Genomic DNA, 11,785 nt, shown 5'->3' with positions numbered 1-11,785 from the left:
AACATAGACAAGTGGGATTGCATCAAACTAAAAAGCTCCTGCACAGCAAAGGAAAAAAATCAACAGAGTGAAAAGGCAAACTAAGCCACAGAAGAAAATATTTGGAAACAAGATATCTGATAAGGGGTTAATATCCAAAATGTATAAGGAATTCTTACAACTCAACAACATATAAACAAATATCTCAATTGAAATATGGGCAAAAGACTTGAATAGACATTTCTCCAAAGAAGACATACAAATGGCCAACAGTATACGCAAAGATGCTCAACATCATTAAGGATGAGGGAAATGTGAATCAAAACCACAATGAGATATCACTTCATGCCAGTTAGGATGGCTATATTTAAAAAAAGAAAGAAAGAAAAGGTAGTAAGTGTTGGTGAGGATGTGAAAAAATTGGAATCCTTCTGCACTGTTGGTGGGAAGATAAAATGATGCAGCTGCTATGGAAAACAGTTTGTAGGTTCCTCAAAAAATTAAAAATAGAACTACCGTATGATCCATGAATCCAGCTTCTGGATATATACCCAAAAGGACTGAAATCAGGACCTCAAAGAAATATCTGCACTTCCATGTTCATCATAGCACTATTCATAATAGTCAAGTTATGGAAACAATCTAAATCTTCATGGACAGCTGATTAGATTTTTTTAAAATGCAGTATACACACACAATGAAATATTTTTGAGCCAAAAAATGAACATAATCCTGTCATATGCTACAACACGAAGGAAACTTGAGTGTCATGCTAAGTGAAATAAGCCAAAGGCCAAAGACTGCATAATTTCACTTATCTGAGGCATCTAAAGCAGTCAAACTCATAATATCAAAAAGTAGAATGGTTGTTGCCAGAAGCTGGGGGGAAGGGGAGGGGAGAGTTGCAATGCAGTGGGTACACAGTATCAGTCATTTAAGATAAAAAGTTCTAGAGATCTGCATTACAACAATTTGCATGTAAAGAAAACATACAGATGGCCAACAGATATGTGAGAAGAAGCTCAGCATCACTAATCATCAGGGAAATGCAACTCAAAGCTAGAATGAGGTATCACCTCACACCTGTTAGAATGGCTATTATCAAAAAGACAAGAAATAACAAGTGTTGGCAAAGATGTGGAGAAACGGGAACCTTTTTGCGCTGTTGGTGGGAATGTAAATTGGTGCGGACACTATGAAAATCAATATGAAGTTTCTTTAAAAACTTAAAAATAGAACTACCATGTGATCCAGCAATTCCACTTCTGGATATTTATCCGAAGAAAATGAAAACACTAACTTGAAAAGATATATGTACCTACATGTTTATTGCAGCAATATTTACAATGCCAAGATATGGAAATAACCATTATATATACAGAATGGAAAGAAAGAAATCTTGCCATTTGTAACAACATGGATGAACCTTGAGGGCATTATCCTACATGAAAAAAGTCAGACAGAGAAAGACAAATACCATATGATCTCACTTATATCTGGAATTTTTAAAAAATCCAACCTCACAGATACAGAGAACAGATTGGTAGTTAATAGAGCTGGGGTGTGGGCACTGGCTAAATGAGTGAAAAGGATTAAAAGGTACAAAATTCCAGTTATAAAATAAATAAGTCATGAGGATATAATGTACAGCAGGGGGACTATAGTTAATAGTACTGCATTGTATATTTGAAAGTTGCTAAGAGAGTAAATCTTAAAAGTTCTTATCACAAGAAAAAAGAATTTGTAGCTATGTATGCTGACGGATGTTGACATCGACTTATTGTAGTGATCATTTTGCAATATATACAGATATTGAATCATTATGTTGTACATTTGAAACTAATATAATGTTATATGTCTGTGAATTATACCTTGATAAAAAAAGCAACGTGCATGTAGTTAACATTACTGTGCTGTACACTTACAAATTTGATAGCAGGATAGATTTTACCTTATGTGTTTTTTTACCACAATAAAAGAAAAGGAAGAAAGGAAGGAAGAAAGGGACAAGGGAAGGAGTAAAGGAGGGAGGGAGAGATAGAAAGAGCAGAAATCTTGCAAATTGATGATCTCATCATTCATCTTACAAAATTTAATATAAGGACAAATTAAATATAAAAGAGAAGGAAATAACAAAGACAGGTACAGAAGATAATGAATAGGAAATAAATACAGACAATCAATAAAGCCAAAAGATACTTCTTTGAAAAGCAAAACAAAAGCAAAAAGATAAAACTATTGTTGAGATTTTTCAAGAGAGAATGTATGTGTGTATATATATCCTGCATATTTAAGTATACGTGTTTATATATAATAATCAATGTTAGAAATTTGAGAATGCCACTGAAGATCCCGCAGATGTCAAAATAATCACAAGATTATATACAAACAGCTTTATCCCAATAAACTTGAAAAAAATTAAATATGTACAATTAGTAGAAAAACCCCCTAGAACTGATAATATCAAGATATAGAAAAATCTATCTTGTCCTAAAATTACTATGGAAATTAAATCTACATTTTAAAAATCTTTCTACTGTGGAAACTCTAAGTCCAGGTGGCTTCACTAGTAAATACTATCATTAGAGTACATACCACCATTCACTACTAGTAAATACTACCATTGTTTAAGAAAGAAATAAACCAATATTGAGGAACTCTTCCAAATAGAGACAAAATGAGAACATTATCAATTTTTCATGAGGAGAAGATAATCTTGATTCCAATATACAACAAGAAGCATAAGAAAATTGTAAACGAATCTCACTCTTGATCATGCATGAAAATCTCCTAAACAAAATAGTCACAAATTCAACAATATATAAACTAGATAATTATATGAGTAAAGTTGTGACCCCCTCCCCAAAATGTACTGTTGGTTTAACATACAAAAATATCAGTAAATGTATTTCACCACATTAACATATTACAGCAGAAAAATATGATCATCTGAATATATACATAAGAAGAATTTACTAAAATGCAACAGCAGCTACTATTTCAAAAATTGCAAACTATAGATAGATGAGATATTTTATTCTAATACAAAAATTCCTACACAAATACATCTAATGGTGAAAGTTTGAAAGCTTTCTTTTAAGATTGGGAACAAGACGTGAATCACCATTTCTATTCAATTTTTTTCTCTATTTTTCCTAGTTTGTTAGTGGTGCTAGAAAAAAATGTAAAGTTTGAAAAAGAAAATATAAAATTTCTATTACATGTTTCTATGTTAGAAAAGCCAAGAGAATCCACAGACAACTTACGAAAATCAGTACTAATAATTCAAACTGTTGAAAGATAAACTGAGGTACATTAAAATTCTGAAGATTTCCCTTGAGCAAACATTCATTCGAATCTGGTGGTGCCAAACTGAAAAGTGGTTGGGAGCACTCCACCCACGGGAGCTATGGGCGAGGTATTTTTAGGGAAGACGTTGAAGGAAAGCATAGAAATGGTTCATTGGTTACAGCTGAAGTGGCTGCCTTATTTGGGAAAGACTAGTTGGCTGTTCGTGGTCGGTTGCTCTTAAGTTTCATTTTCTTGGATTCAAGTGCATTGACTCTGGCTTAGGTTTTGGTTTGTTTAGGAAAACTTTCAAGGCATGAGATTCACTTCAGTCCAATGAACTCCTTGTTTAAATACTTTAACAGAATGATTATAAGAATTAACACATTGGCTGGATATAAGGTCGTAATAAAAAAAAAAATCAATGCTTTTCTACATTCCAGCAACAAAGATTTAGAAGTGAAAAAGTCTTTAAAATATTTTTACAATAACATACAAATTGCATACCTAAGAATAAAAATACCAGAAAATCAATCATAACTCTACCCTGGAAAAAGTTAACTTTTTTGACACAAATTGAAGAACACAAATAAATGGTGACATATGCCATTTACAGATTGGAAGTCTGAATGTTATAAAGAGGTTAGTAAAATCCCATCTCAAATCTGAACAAATTTTAATTTTTTTCTTTTTATTTTCTTTGACTTTTTTTCTAGAACTTGGCATAATGATCCTGAAGTTTATATGAAAATATATGTAGTAATGCAAAACTTGAGACTGTCTTTAAGAACATCAAGTGGCATACTCCTCTATTACATACCAAGACTTGTAAGACTAGCGTTTTTAAGTATGCCTATGTACTCAATGCAGATGAAAAGTCCAGTAAGAATACCCACACGTATAAGGGTATGTGATTTAAAGCAAAGGCAGCACAACAGAGCAGTGGAGAAAGAACAAGGGCAATGTTTTCAAAATATCACGCTTGGACATTTGGACGTTGATCTAGAAAAAAATTAACTTGGACCCTACCTCATATCACTGACACAAAAGTAAATTGCAGGTACATCGTAGAACTATATGTGAGACATAAGATAATAAAGCTTTTAGAAGACAATGTTAGCAAATATCTTTGTGTCAGAGAAATATTTCTTAAGCAGTACACAAAACACAACAATACAGGGAAAACCTTATAAATTTAACTATATTAAAAGTAAGAATTTTAAAAACAACATCATTTCGTGATGTATATGTATGTCAAATCATCATGTTGTACACCTTAAACATATATAATTTTTATTTGTCAATTATACCCCAATAAACCTGATAACATAAGTAGATAAATATGCAAACAAATAAAATAAACACAAAAACAACATTGTGAGAGTAAAAAGGCAAGCCAAATATTAGTAGAAATTTGTAACCCTGTAATTGAAAAAAGACTTGTACCCAGGTTTATAAAGAAATCAATAAGGAAAAAAATTTTTAAATGGAATTCCCAGTGCTAAAAGAGAGAGAAAAACAGGGAGAGATGTGAATATAAGAAGTGATACTTACATGAAATGATACTAAGCATCCAATAAACATAGTAACATCTCAACAGAAATAAGAAAAATGCACATTAAAACCACAGTGAGAAACAACCACTGAGCACCAAATGGTTAAAGTGAAAAGACCAATAATACCAAGTCCTGTCAAGTAGTGATGCTGCAGGAGCTCACACATGTTGATGACAGGACAAGCTGTTGGGAAAAGTTTGGCGTTATCTGAATGCATACCCTAAGACCAAGCAATTCCACTGCTAGGTACTTAGTAACATTCACAAAACAGAAACAACACAAATAACCATCAACGATAGAATATGAAATTAATTTTCACATACACGTACGATGGAGTAGAGATGAGCTGCAGCTACGTGCATGACGTAATCATTTAAACATAACATTGAATGAAGATGCCAGGCACAAAATAATGCATACTATATTATTACACCTATAAACGCCACCAAAAAGTGGAGAAATTAGAGTTTAGTGTAGAAACTCTTCCAAAGAAGAGTTTATAAATAGAGAAAAGCAAGAAAGTAATTATCGTAAAAATCACGATAGTGATTAACATTCGGGAGAAGAGGGGGGATCTGTGACTGAGAAAGGCAGATGAGGAAGCGGTGTCTGGAGTATTGGCGATAATTCAGTTTCTTGATCAGAGTAGTGATTACATAGGTGTTCATCCTATAGCACATTAAGCTGATCATTATGTTTCTTTACATTTTTTGGCATGTATGCTAAAAGTATAAAATGTATGTTAAAAATATTAAAATTACATATTTGTTTGACAGTATAATGGGGAAGCAAATTTTTTATTAGCATGTTTTCATTTATATTACCAAAACAAAATAATATTAGAATGAAGCTTGAGTGAGGAAAGGAATATTGTTATTATTGTTTATCATATTATATCCTCAAAAAGTTCTAACATGTTGACCAAAGAAGACAACATAAAATGCAAACTGGTGTAGCCCTTGTGGAAAACAGTTTGGAGATTTCTCAAAAAGTTAAAAATAGAAATACCATACAATCCAGCTATCCCACTACTAGGTATTTCTCCAAAGATCTTGAAATCAATGATCCAAAGAGATTTATGCACCCTTATGTTCATTGCAGCATTATTCACAATAGCCAAGATGTGGAAGCAACCCAAGTACCTTTCTACAGATGAATGGATAAAGAAGATGTGGTATATAAGTACAATGGAATACTATTCAGCCATAAAAAAGACAAAATTTTCCCATTTGTGACAATGTGGATGGACCTTGAGGGTATGATGTTGAGTGAAACAAGCCAGACCGAGAAAGACAAATACTGCATGATTTCACTCGTATGTGGAAGATAACAAACACATGGATAAAGAGGTCAGATTAGTGGTTCCCAGAGGGGAAGGGGATTGGGAGACGGGTGAAAGGGACATAGGGACACAAATGTATGGTGATGGATAAAAATTAGACTACTGGGGATGACACGATGAAGTGTATTCAGGAATTTATAAACAATAATGTACATCTGAAATTACACAATGTTATAAACCGTTATAATCCCAATAAATCAAAATATGTTTCTTAATTTGTTGGGTCACATGTTTGAGTCAAACGGATGGGAATAAGCACTGGTATCTTGTTTTGTGCGTGTTTATGATGAGCAAAATCAATGTAAGTGGTAGGTTTCTTACTGCTAATACAATTGAGAAGTACATGAATTGTCCAGTCTCTTGAAAAGAAGTTTGAGATTATTAATTTACAGAGCTTAATTTTGAGCAGACTGAGCATATTATTGCTTTAGCAGGATACTGGACAGAATTTCCTGAGGTGTTGTGTTGACACATCCTTTGCAAACCTCCTACAGGAAAAGCATCTTTCCCTTTGAGCTGTCCCAATTATTTTTTTCCCACTTTATTATTTTTCAATTATATAAATTTTCAATTATATAAATTTACCTTTTAGGCCATAATAGTTCACATTTGACTATTATGCATATACATATTATGCATCTTCTTGACAAGTTGAAAGTTACACCATACAGTAAATGAGGTCTGATATATGAATGAAGTTTCAAATGCATATCTGTCCATCATATTTGTTACACTATCTTATTTATGCTGTTCTTTATAGTCTTCAAAGGAGGGTACTGATGAACTTTTTGTCAAATTAATCAGTGTGATCCATTTATAAGACAGCACATTTAGCTAACACAAAGAATCATCGGCTTTTCAGTGGATGGTAGAAAGACTGTTCTAGCAGATTGAACCAAATGATGTACAAATGTTTCTTGATTATTTGTCTAAATGCATAAAACCAACGTAAACCTAAAATTGAAACTAACCATAAAAATGCCTGACACTTAAAGAATGCTTGGCTCATTGACCATTTCCCATTACAACTTGATATGCATGCAATAAAGATCATCCGTAAAATAATAGTTATATCATTCCCCATGCAAATTTAGGCAATACTTCCTCAATTTTATAGAAAACTAAGCTCCCCTCCTGTCCCGCCAAAACAGTGCTGTGACCAAGGCCACACAGCAAGGTGCAGGAGGTGAGGGATGAGAACCAAGTAATTTTATCTACAGATCTGTGCTGATTGTGTTTTCAGGCACAGATCTATTTCATCTCACTACTCTTTCTGGAAATCTGTAATTTTGCTGTTGTTGCTTGTTTTTTAACCTTTCTTTCTTTCTTTTTTTTAACTTACAAATAAAGAGTTCCCGTCTCAAATGATACAATCACTGGTTCTAATTTGTTTCTCAGGGGAGAGAGCTATACGATATATTTCTCATGCTGAATTATACAAGTAATACATCAAAACATAGAGGATCTGTGCTGATATAAAATAATGACATACCTGAATCTCTGTATACTTAGTACATGAGGACATACATGTTTTTTCTTTTCTGAAAAATAAGATTTAGTCTATTTAAAAATTCAAAATGTTTTTTTCATTCATAGTTTTCATCCAAATGCCAACTTTCTTTTAAGCAGTAATCATTAGACTTACATGTCACAGATGAATGGTGCTATGAAATCATAGAAACATTTTATTCTAATTACAGCTATTAAACATATTTGCTTGGTAAACATTCTCTACTAGTAGGAATATTTCCTAATTATATCTGCATAATATAGTGTAGGAGGTCATTACATTGGGATTAAGTGTCACTTGGCAAGAACCTGTTTATGGGATAAAATCTTGCTGATTGTTGTTTCTCTAATCTGCTAAACCTATAATCCTATATTCAATAAATGCTATTTTTATTTTCCTTTGCTTCAGTTACTTAAAAAAATGCTTAAGTAAAGTTTCTACTACATGTGGATCTCCAACAATCACCATAGTTACACGAAATTACATTTATCAATGTATTTTCAGTAGTGGGCCTAGCTGAGAGCACGCCTGTAGCTAAAAGTATCTGCAAGTAATTTCCTTCTTGCCAGACAGAAGCAACTCCTTGCATCACCATTCAGTGGCTTATGCTCCGGCAGCTTGTGTTAAAGAAGAGCAACACTGTGGGATGATTTTTAAGACTGTATATTTATGCATTTTTTTAACCCACATTCCATTATTTTGCTCTTATCCCTAAATTTCATAACTGACTATAGTAGTTAACTGTCTCTGACCTCAGCTATTCTCTAGTCATTTTCAAGGGGAAGAACTTAGGCTTCTTCTGATCTTGGCATTATGAGGCATTTCTGATAGTGTAAAATAGGGGAAAGGGGTGCTGCCGAGACCAGCTAGGCAGCCAGCTGAAGGGGCAGACAGAATTAATAGACAGAACACAGTCTATATAATAGACAGAGCACATCTATATAATAGACAGAACACAATCTATATTATTCAATGGGACAGGGGACCATCAGCTTTAAGGACTGAGGTGAGGACCCTTTGATTGCCATGTGTTTAAGGCAAAGAAATACAAGCATAGCAGGAATTCATGCCAGCAGGGATATGCAAGTCAAAGCTCAGCAGTTCTAGTCTTCCTCCCTCTGTCGTACCCCGGCCCTACACAAGGCCATTCCCTTAGGGAGCATCCTAGGAACAATCAGCAAGTTATGGCATTCCATTCCTGCAAGGACCCTGCGTTCCTAAGCCCCTTGCCTTCATGCTCAATACCATATGATCTCACTCATAAGTAGAAGATAAAAACAACAACAAACAAACATATAGCATTGGAGATTGGATTGGTGGTTACCATAGGGGACAGGGGGAGGGTAAAAGGGGTGATTAGGCTCGCATGTGAGGGGATGGACTATAATTAGTTTTCGGGTGGTGAACATGATGTAATCTACATAGAATTCAAAATATATTATCATGTACATCAGAAAATAAATAAATAAAAAGTAATAAACAAATAAAGATACTCCCTTCCAGCCCTTGATTCCAAAGCACAAATAACCTGGTATAATAATTTATGAGAATCAGCAGATTACATATTTCTCAGCCACCCATTTATAACTTATTTTTCCTAAGCTTAAAGCCTAGCAAGAATATTGCTATAATCTCCTGCAACAAAGGGGAATATAATCAAAGATGTAAGATGGAAAAGACCAAATGTCAAGCTAGATAATGATAATTTGATTACTTAATATTTCCATAAATATTCCATTAGAATTTCTTAATTAAATCTCCACTCCTGGTCCTCAAAGTTTAAGACAAAGGACAGCCAACATCATTTAGAGGGACAAAGTACTACAGAGTGGGAATTTTCATCCGACCTCAGTGTACAAAGCCATCTTCTGGATTTTTCTCTCTGATTTATAAGATGTATGTTTAGAAATCTGGCTGTGGGATGACTTTGCAAAACAGCACTCTGAAAAACTCATAGTCAACGCCTAGACAGTTCACACTGGCTCTTATCTAGGACAAGTGCTTAAGTGTTTTTTTTCTTAATTCAAAGTCATTATTCTAGCTTGAAAGTACTCTTTAGTCTCCATAGTAATCCTTTGACTATACAATAATATGATCTTAAATATCTTCAATTTTGTTCTGAAATAAAAGATCCCACTCTCTTTCTTACAACTTGAACACTTGCAAAGAAAAGACGAAAACGCTCTGGAATAATTCTGTGATTTTATAACTAAAAGATGAAAGCTCTTTAACAAAAGTTCCTGCTTCTCACCAGTCAGAACTCTGGGAAAAGAAGAAACCTGGAAACAAGTTGTCATATATATCATAACCCCTGTTCTCAAAGCAGTTTAACATCCAAAGGAAGATTCAGAGAATACAAATACTTAATATACAAATAGATGATTTACATATATGGATGCACACACACTTTATATTCAGTTGTATATGTATATATAGATACAGGATATCTACATGTACATATACATATATGTACTTCATATTCAGAATATATAACCACAGAATATGAACACTATGCAACCACAGTATATAAAACATTTTGCAATTATATTGAGGACTAGGTAGAATGAACTAAACTGTAGAAGTTTACTGAGATAAATAGGGAAGCAGAGCATTATATTTTTCCCTCTTCAAAGGTGGAGATATTGGTACATACCATGTCTTACAAGAATAAGTCCCATGTGTGTTTCTGCTAGACCTAAAAGTTACTTGAAATTAGAGATATACATAATAGATATCTTGAATATTAAGGAGACTTGATTGTCTTCAGTGAATGATGGAGAGAAAACTAGGGACTAGCAATGAGGAGTAGCAGGATAGTAAATTATAATAGTGTTAGCCTCAAAGTAGCAGTAAACTTTTCTTGCAAAGAGGGGCCAGCCTGGTGGCGCAGTGGTTAAGTTTGCACGTTCAGCTTTGGTGGCCTGAGGTTTGATGTTTCAGATCCCTGGTGAGGACCTACACACTGCTTGTCAAGCCATGCTGTGGCAGGCATCCCATATATAAAATAGAAGAGGATGGGCATGGATGTTAGCTCAAGACCAGTCTTCCTCAGCAAAAAGAGGAGGATTGGCAGCAGATGCTAGCTCAGGGCTAATCTTCCTCAAAAAAAAAAAAAAGGAGAGTAAAGTAATAGATTGCAAGACAAGGTGCTTACAAAGAGGCTAGCAAACCAAGCTGTTACTCGAGAATACTTCATTTTGAGAATGCAGTCTTCACGGGACAGCCAGGTTTAGTTAAAACTAGAAGGTAGATGGGGTGTTCAGAAAGAAGGCTGAGGATACAGTGCTGATCACCGAGCCACAGTGTGTTGGAAAGATTTGGGTAGCACAGAAGGAGTGCAGAGGTCAGAACAGTACAAAGGTAGGAGTTCCACTGATAATAGGTGACCATGGACTCTCAGAAATCTCCTAGTGCCTAAGTTAAATGTGCATAGACCATGATGGGGTTTGTTCTCATAGTTTCTTAGAAGAGAATGGATGCTCATGTTAGTGCTGGCATAAGGTGGTATTAGTAACATGGCTTCCTAGAAGCCCTTCTGTCACAGCCTGCCTGGCAATGATTGATGGCTTCAAAAGGAAATAGCACAAGAGACGAGAGTCAACAGATGAACTGGTGGTTGCAGGTTGACAAACTCAGGAGGGGCATTCTAGTGAAGAGAGCACTGCTAACAAATAGACCTGCAAAGTCCAGGAGTCCAAAGAGTTAAGTATGACTGAAGTGAAAACTAGGTGATAGGGTGCCTCAGAGAGAGAAAGTCAGAAGTGGCAGGATTCTGAAGGTCTTCTTGGTCAGACAAAGGCAGATTTTCTGGCTAGTCTAAAGGTCATCCATATCTAAAACACCTTGAATGTTTATTAAACTTGCAAATTTTCAACTCCCTTTCCAGTCCTAATAAATAAGAACCTCTAAGATACAGGGCCTGAGAATCAGGTCCTTAAGGACTCAGGGGATGACAAAAGTCAAAGTTTGAAAAACACTGTTTTGGTACTTAATTTTGTAAGTAAAAGGGAGGAAAGCAGAAGTATTCAGGAGAGGATTATCATCGTCATCATCTTCATCGTTTTGTCATCACCGTCATGTTCAGTGTTCTATACAGAAAAGTCTTCAGTG

The sequence above is a fragment of the Equus przewalskii genome, chromosome 9, assembly GCF_037783145.1.
Source record: "Equus przewalskii isolate Varuska chromosome 9, EquPr2, whole genome shotgun sequence".
Classification (NCBI taxonomy): Eukaryota; Metazoa; Chordata; class Mammalia; order Perissodactyla; family Equidae; genus Equus; species Equus przewalskii.
The sequence above is the reverse complement of the archived record's forward strand: the minus strand, read 5'-3'. Positions refer to the sequence as shown.